We start from the raw sequence: 7,907 nt of genomic DNA, 5'->3' as shown, positions 1-7,907 counted from the left end.
TGATAATGGAAAACAATTCATTGGAGAACCGTTCAAAAGTTGGTGCTCAAAGTTGAATGTTAAACAATCATTCACTTTTGTTTATCATTCGCAAGCTAACGGTCAAGTAGAAGTAACAAAGCATTATGTAGCAGGCATTAAGACCAGGCTAGGAGAACGTAGCAACGAATGGGTTGATAAATTGCCAAAAGTACTCTAGGCGTTCTGTACTACCCCAAATAAGAGCACTCGAGAAACACCTTTCAAACATGGTGTATGGATTTGAGCCAGTTATTCCAGCAAAAATTGTTGTTATTACTGAACGTGTTGCAACCTTCAATGAAGAGGCAAATGAGGTTTCCATCAAAGAGAACTTAAACTTCTTGGAAGAACGTTGGGAGATAGCTGTCATCCGTAAAAGGTCTAACAAGCAGAAAATTGCCAAGTATTATAACAAGTGTGTTAACCCGCGATCTTTCCGTCCTGGCAATTGGGTTTAGCGTAACAATCAGGCAAGCCGGTGTGAAGATACTGGCAACTTGGGCATACTTGGGAAGGCTCGTATGATGTTGTCGAAGCATTTGCTAACAGATCATACAACCTAAAGACGAAAGATAGAAAACCGGCGCCACTCACTTGGCACCAAGGGCGGAACATAGTGTTACACTAAAAAAAAGTATTTGTCAAAAAATAAGGTTTTTTAGTGTTTACCACTACTTACAATGTAAAATTTGTTAAATTTTTTACACCTGCTTCATTTGTATTCGATTTTAAGTTCCCCGTGCTTGGTACGCAACCCAATTTTGGCTTGATCAGATACGGAGTATATTACTCTGTAAAAACTATTACTCCGTATTACGTACCTTTCTAAAATCGTATAGTAGATGTGAATAATTCAAAGCAATCAACTGTGCGTGCAATGTAAGTATAAACTACGTACATGAGTTATATGTTCCCTAAAAAGGTACTACGTATAATATTTAATTGATTAGTTGTAGTTGTAGTGTGTGATAGAAAATTAAACTGGATAGCAAATTGGTCACGTGGACAGCCATGCAGATACTTCATGTCATACATGTTGGTGCTGACAAACTGAACGTATACATACTTAATTAGATATACTAATCTATCTAATCAAGCTTCATAATTTTATAAGAATATGAAATATGAATTAAAGGTCTTAATTATTTCCATCAGCATTAGTCAGAGCTACTTATAATTTACATATTACTATTACTATTAAATATTAATATTAAATAAATACATAGTTATAAATAGATATAGAAAGTTTACTTATAAATAAAATAATACTCCCTATGGTTTAAGTAAATATCAAAAATAAAAATATGAATAACAAAATGTAAAAGAAACACACAAGAGAGAACACATTATTATATACCTATATCTAAAAGGTAAAGTGAAAATGAATAGTATTATTCCTTTTTCAATTTTCACAAACTTAGTCCCCTACTTTCGTTAAAATAACAATCGAACCCCCACTTTATACGTATATTTTTTCTCAAAATTCACAAGCTTAACCCCCTAACTTTTATTAAAATACAAATCGAACTCCCACTTTACTAACTTTTTTTTTTACTAACATTCAATTTTCACAAACTTAACCCCCTAACTTTTATTAAAATACAAATCGAACCCTCACTTTATACGTACATTTTTTTCAAATTTCACAAACTTAACCCACTAACTTTTATTAAAATACAAATCGAACCCCCACTTTACTAACTTTTTTTTTTAAAATAAAACCCGAACGCTAAAAGAAGCAACTTTCACAAAAGGAACAACCCTTCAATGTTATGTCGAAATTTTTTTTTTTTTACAAAATAGATCAAGACTTTTTTTTAACTCGCATTCAAAACGGAGCCCCCGGCGCGAAGCGAGGGCTCCACAACTAGTTATTTGTAAAATGGTCCATATGATTTACTTAAAATTACGTAGATGGTCATTTGTTGACGTGGTTGAGTACTGTGGTTTGCAAATATTACGCAGGTGGTCCATAGTGATCAACCACGTCAAAAATGTCCAGGGCCACCCGCGTTAGCTGAGATAAAGCACAGGGACAAGCCGCATAATTTTTTCTATTTGTACAAATAAAGTTACGGATATTTATATGTACGAACACGTTAACATTATGATCAACGACGTGATCGGAAATATAAAACATTAATAATTAAAAAAGAAAGTATGTAACACTAGACGCAGGTACCAGATTAACACTCACGTACCCATGTAATAAATTATACATTAAATCGATCATACTTTTATTACTCCCTAATTAATTGTAATTTATCAATTAAACTAGTGAAATGACCCGTGGAATCACATGTTTGTTTAAACGAAATAATTTAATGATATATTTTAGATATTAAGTGAACGTAAATGCTAAAGTTATTTAGTTTAATGACCCGTGGAACCACAGAATCCGACTAAGAAACTCGTCAGCTGAACATTTCATCAAACACCTAAAATGCATATTAAACAATCTACATCCAGCCATAAGAGATAATATTGGTTGTCATTTTATTTTAAAAGTGTAAATTAATATATAAATTTAGAATTGGTTTCCTTCTGTCTAGCTTTTATACCTTCTCGTACTCAATTTAAAATAATTAATTAAAATAATTCAAAATTATTTAATTTTAATAATTAAAATAATTATTAATAAGATTTAATAATAATAATTAATTCATAAGATTTAATAATTAACTAATTAATAAAATTTAATTTTAATTCAAAATTATTTAGATTAATGACATCACCCACCATGCTTAGATTTTTTTCTTTTTGATTTTTTCTTAACAAATGAATTAGTCTAATAACGACATCATCATTATAAGATTTTAATATTAACTATAGATGAAGTGTTTTGATCAACTTGAATTAGTTAAAAAAAAAATTGATCCGAATTGGTTGTTAGTTCAAACTGTTATAAGCAAACGAGATAAAGCCTGATGGAAGACAACGATTCATCTTTACCCTAAAAATGAAAGGTTCATTATCACTATATACTAATTAAAATAGTTACTTCTATACCCTGATAAAGTTACTGTTTCGATTGTCCTCATGTGTCTTTTCACATAATTGTTTCCATTTTTCATTTTCTTTTTAAATTCATTTAAGACTAAATTGTCATTTCGTCCATGTGTTTTTCACTTTTTGCCCGTTTCATCCTTGTATTTTATTTTCTACATTTTTCATCCTTAAAAGCATTTTAAAGTCTCAATTTCATCCATCATCTTAACGAATGTTAACTGAGTCCGTTAAAACTATTCACATGAACTATTCACTTAATCTTTATCACTATATACTAATTAACATGATTACTTCTGTATCCTGATAAAGTTACTGTTTCGATTGTCCTCATGTGTCTTTTCACATAATTGTTTCCATTTTTCATTTTCTTTTTAAATTCATTTAAGACTAAATTGCAATTTCGTCCTTGTTTTTTTCACTTTTTGTCCGTTTCATCCTTGTATTTTATTTTCTGCATTTTTCATACTTAAAAGCATTTTAAAGTCTCAATTTCATCCCTCACCCTAACGAATGTTAACTGAGTCCGTTAAAACTATTCACATGAACTAGTCACGTAATCTTTAACTAATTAAATTGCAAAAATCAATTCCTTCTTCTTCTCATTATGAGCATGGCAGATATTCCTCTCCTTGTCCACTGTCACAGACAACTGACATAATCCGATTTTGAACTACAAAAGCAAGTAAGAACAAATGATAATTACAAAACCACAAATGTTAAAAAGGAATCGATATACGTATAGTTCTGTGTTTTGCATCAATTATTATCTACAGTACTTAGTTAACCTTCATTAGGGTGAGAGATGAAATTGAGACTTTAAAATGCTTTTAAGGATGAAAAATGAAGAAAATAAAATACAGAGATGAAACGGGTAAAAGGTGAAAAATGCATGAACAAAATGGACAATTTTGTCTTAATTTAATTAAAATTTATATTTTATATACCTGTATATCTTGCTCTAGTTAACTGACCAAAATACATCAACATAAGTAAAAAGTAATTAGCAACAAAAAATCAAAATTCCCATAAGTGGTACGACTGGCCCAAATGGCTGATTGTATCTAAAGCTTTTTCTAATCTACCCACTTTAATAAGGGAAATTGTTCAAAATAGACATTTTTTAATGTCTTCAAACAAAATACACTTTTTTAAAAAAATTGTCTTTTTACACCATTCAGTAGACGGAAATTTTGTCTACTACCTTTATCTGTCGTCTACTACCTTTTTTACAAAGTAGTAGACAGTTTCAATAAGGTAGTAGACAGTGAGAACAAAGCAGTAGACAGCCAATTACAAGGTAGCTGACCGTCTACTGCCTTGTTGTTATTGTCTACTACCTTGTTGTAGGTGTCGACTGATATGTATTATTGGTGTCGACACCTACAACAAGGTAGTAGACAATAACAACAAGGCAGTAGACGGTCAACTACCTTGTAATTGACTGTCTACTGCTTTGTTCTCACTGTCTACTACCTTGTTGTTACTGTCTACTACTTTGTAAAAATGGTAGTAGACGACAGATAAAGGTGGCAGACAAAATTCCCGTCTACTGAATGGTGTAAAAAGACAATTTTTAAAAAAAAAAAATGTATTTTGTTTGAAGGCATTAAAAAAAGTGTATTTTGATCAATTTTCCCTTTAATAATGGACTACTGCAACTTTACATGCAACTTTACATTCAGAACAGCGGAGTACCAAAATGCAGTTGGCCCCTTTTCTTTAAATATCTATCTATTCTTTACCCAATATATATATATATATAGGCGAAACTAGGATTTTTTTCACCGAGGGTAAAAAAAAAAAAATTAAACCGTAGCAATTTTTTTGGACAAAATTTGAAGATTTTGGGGCAAAAGTTAGAGATTTTGAGGCAAAATTTGAAGATTTTGGGGCAAAATTTGAAGATTTTGAGGCAAAAGTTAGAGAATTTGGGGCAAAATTTGAAAGTTTTGGGGCAAAATATGTAAGTTTGGGGGAAGAAAAAAAAATTCACCGGGGGCAAAGTCGAAAAAACCAAAAATTTTACTCTGAAAAAAAAAATCCACTGGGGGCGCCTGGCCCCCTGCCCCATACCATTTTCGCCTATATATATATATATATATATATATATATATATATATATATATATATATATATATATATATATATATATATATATATATATATATATCAATCTATCTTTTTTTTTTAAAGGCAAAACAAATTTTATTAAAAAAACGAGCAAAACATACAACGAGATAGATCAAGACATTGTCTAGAACACGAGACTAGAAGTTGCTAGGAAAGCACCTCAAACCTACGCACTACATATATATACAAATTACGAACAATTTAAATATTGACCCGGATTCGAAAGCCACGTTAGCCAATCCAATTTCATCCCTTTTGAACGATTAGAAATCCACTCGAAAGTCATGACTTGAATCTCGTTTAAGGCTACCGGACCATTCCAACATTTCCCATGAAAAATATTATTGTTCCGGTTCTTCCAAATAAGATATGCACAAATCCATTTGGCGGCTTGCCATATCTTACGACCACGACTTGAGGAAGAGATCGAACAATCTTCATTGATGATTTCGGAGATGCTAAAATTTGAGAAGCTACCCAATCCCCACCACCTAAATAATCTTTCCCATACATCAAGGGCGTATTTGCAAAAGACAATTGTGTGGTCAACCGACTCTAAATCATCGTCGCAAAGGGGGCAACGAACGCTATCAAGATCAATGCCCCTTTTGTCAAGTTCGATTAGAACCGGCAACTATTTTTTTTTTTTTTTTTTTTTTTTGCGCCCGCCACACGAATAATTCAATTTTTTGAGGGACAAGATTGTTTTGAATAGTTGGTTGAGTTGTATGAATATTACCGAGCAATTTTTCCTCGATGATTGATGTCAATTTTTTCACCTCAAATACCTTGTTCGAACTAAGATTCCAACTCCACGTATCAATTTTGCTGATGTCGAATTTGAAGTCATCAAGCAATTTTTCGATCTGCAACAATTAAGTCCTTGTGAGTCCAGAAGGTACCCGAGCCCATTCCCACAAAAAGGTTAGTCCGCTGTCATTTTTTGTAACACGTTGTTTGAAAGATACTTCCTTGCTACATTCTAGCCTATATATTCTTGGAAATAAATCACAAAGTTTGCCTCCATTTGACCATTGCTCGTTCCAGAAAGATGTTGTTTCGCCATCACCGATAGTCTTCACGAAAGAGTTCTTGAAAGGTATTTGGAGTTCTTCTAAATGTGTACCTGTCAAAACAATATTCCGTCAAGTGTCTAATGTTGAATGATAAGTAGACTCGTCATTCAACATTAAACCACCACAATTACCATATAAACTTCGAATGACCTTGGCCCAAAGGGAAGTAGTTTGAACATCCACCACCATTTTTCCAATAAGGCAATTACATTATATAAAACAAGTATTAGTTCACAGTAATTGAACTATGAACATCAGACTCTCAATTAAACAATAAATAAGAATTATTAGTGCAAGAATTGAGAGAACACGATAATGAAATATTAAATTGATAAGGTTGATCGTGTAAAAGATACAAGTTCAAAGCAAACCACACGACCCTATTTATACAGAAAAACACCAAATCTAAAGATTTGGTTTCCAAAACAACTTAGCTATAAATAAGGTAAAGATAAACTTAAAAACTAAACTAATATGCAAATAACTCTAAAGTTAATCTTCTGGAGATAAAACCGAATCAAAACAAATCTTCTTAAACTTTAAACATATCTCCAGAATATTCTTTAGCTTAGGCATCAAGAAATCTCAAACCGTTGACTTCAGTAAATTCCAGAGTCTGCAACTTCAGACTCTAAATCTCCAGATTCTAGCATGCTTTTGACTCATCAGATTTTCATTTTCCCAACAATCTCCCCCTATCTGATGATGTCAAAATAACCTGTACACCTAATTAACCACCTTAGCATACTCCTTTTCAATAAGCTTACACTTGTTCTTCATGTGAGGAATTTTCTTCAACATATTCAGCTTGCTATACAAGTGTTAAAACAATTGCACCCTGAAAGGAAATGTTTGCTCTGTTTCACACCTGGACAAAAGATTAATCAACATATGAATGCTTGCCTCTTCAAACTGATCACATCTAATCAACATCTTTTGATTTCCAGTAGTCTTTATCATCAAGTCATCCAAGTATTCAACATACTTGTTATCAACAAACTCCAAATGCTCAGGAATAGCATATCTTTCAATATGTCCCTTAACTCTTCTCTTCTTCATTTCCAGGTTAAAAGTTTCACAAAACACTTCATAATCTTTAACACTGATGAATCCCTCTTCAAATACCAAGTGAACCAACATGCACACTCTCTTTAACACTTCATTCACAATAACTTGATCCCCTGCATACTCCTTGATACAAACAGCAATGCCTCTCCATTCACAGAAACCTAAACGAACAATTTGATTCATTTTTACTCTTAACTTTCTGTCTGGCAAATGTGCCATTGTTAACAGCAAAATCACACCTTCAAACTCAGATTTTTCAACTTCAACTTTCACAACATCACCATCATATCTTCTGAATCTGAATCTCTTGTTCATCTGGGCTCTGAGATCACCATATCCTCTTTGAGTAGCAGCAACCACAACATTACTAGAATTACCCTGCTTGTCACCAGTACCCTTATCAACAACATTCTCCCCCTCAATTTGTTGCTCCCTCTCAATGTGAGTCCTCTTAGATTACTCCCTCTCAACACTTGCAAAACCTGCATCTGCAATACCTGCATCATCTGACCTCTTTCTTTTCTCCCCCTTTTTGACATCATCTAAAGGCAGAGAAGATATGACCTTCTAAATTTCAGTCTGTTGATTTTTGAGAGAACAAAT

The sequence above is a fragment of the Rutidosis leptorrhynchoides genome, chromosome 1, assembly GCF_046630445.1.
Source record: "Rutidosis leptorrhynchoides isolate AG116_Rl617_1_P2 chromosome 1, CSIRO_AGI_Rlap_v1, whole genome shotgun sequence".
In the NCBI taxonomy this organism is placed as follows: Eukaryota; Viridiplantae; Streptophyta; class Magnoliopsida; order Asterales; family Asteraceae; genus Rutidosis; species Rutidosis leptorrhynchoides.
Note: the sequence above shows the minus strand (reverse complement) of the source record.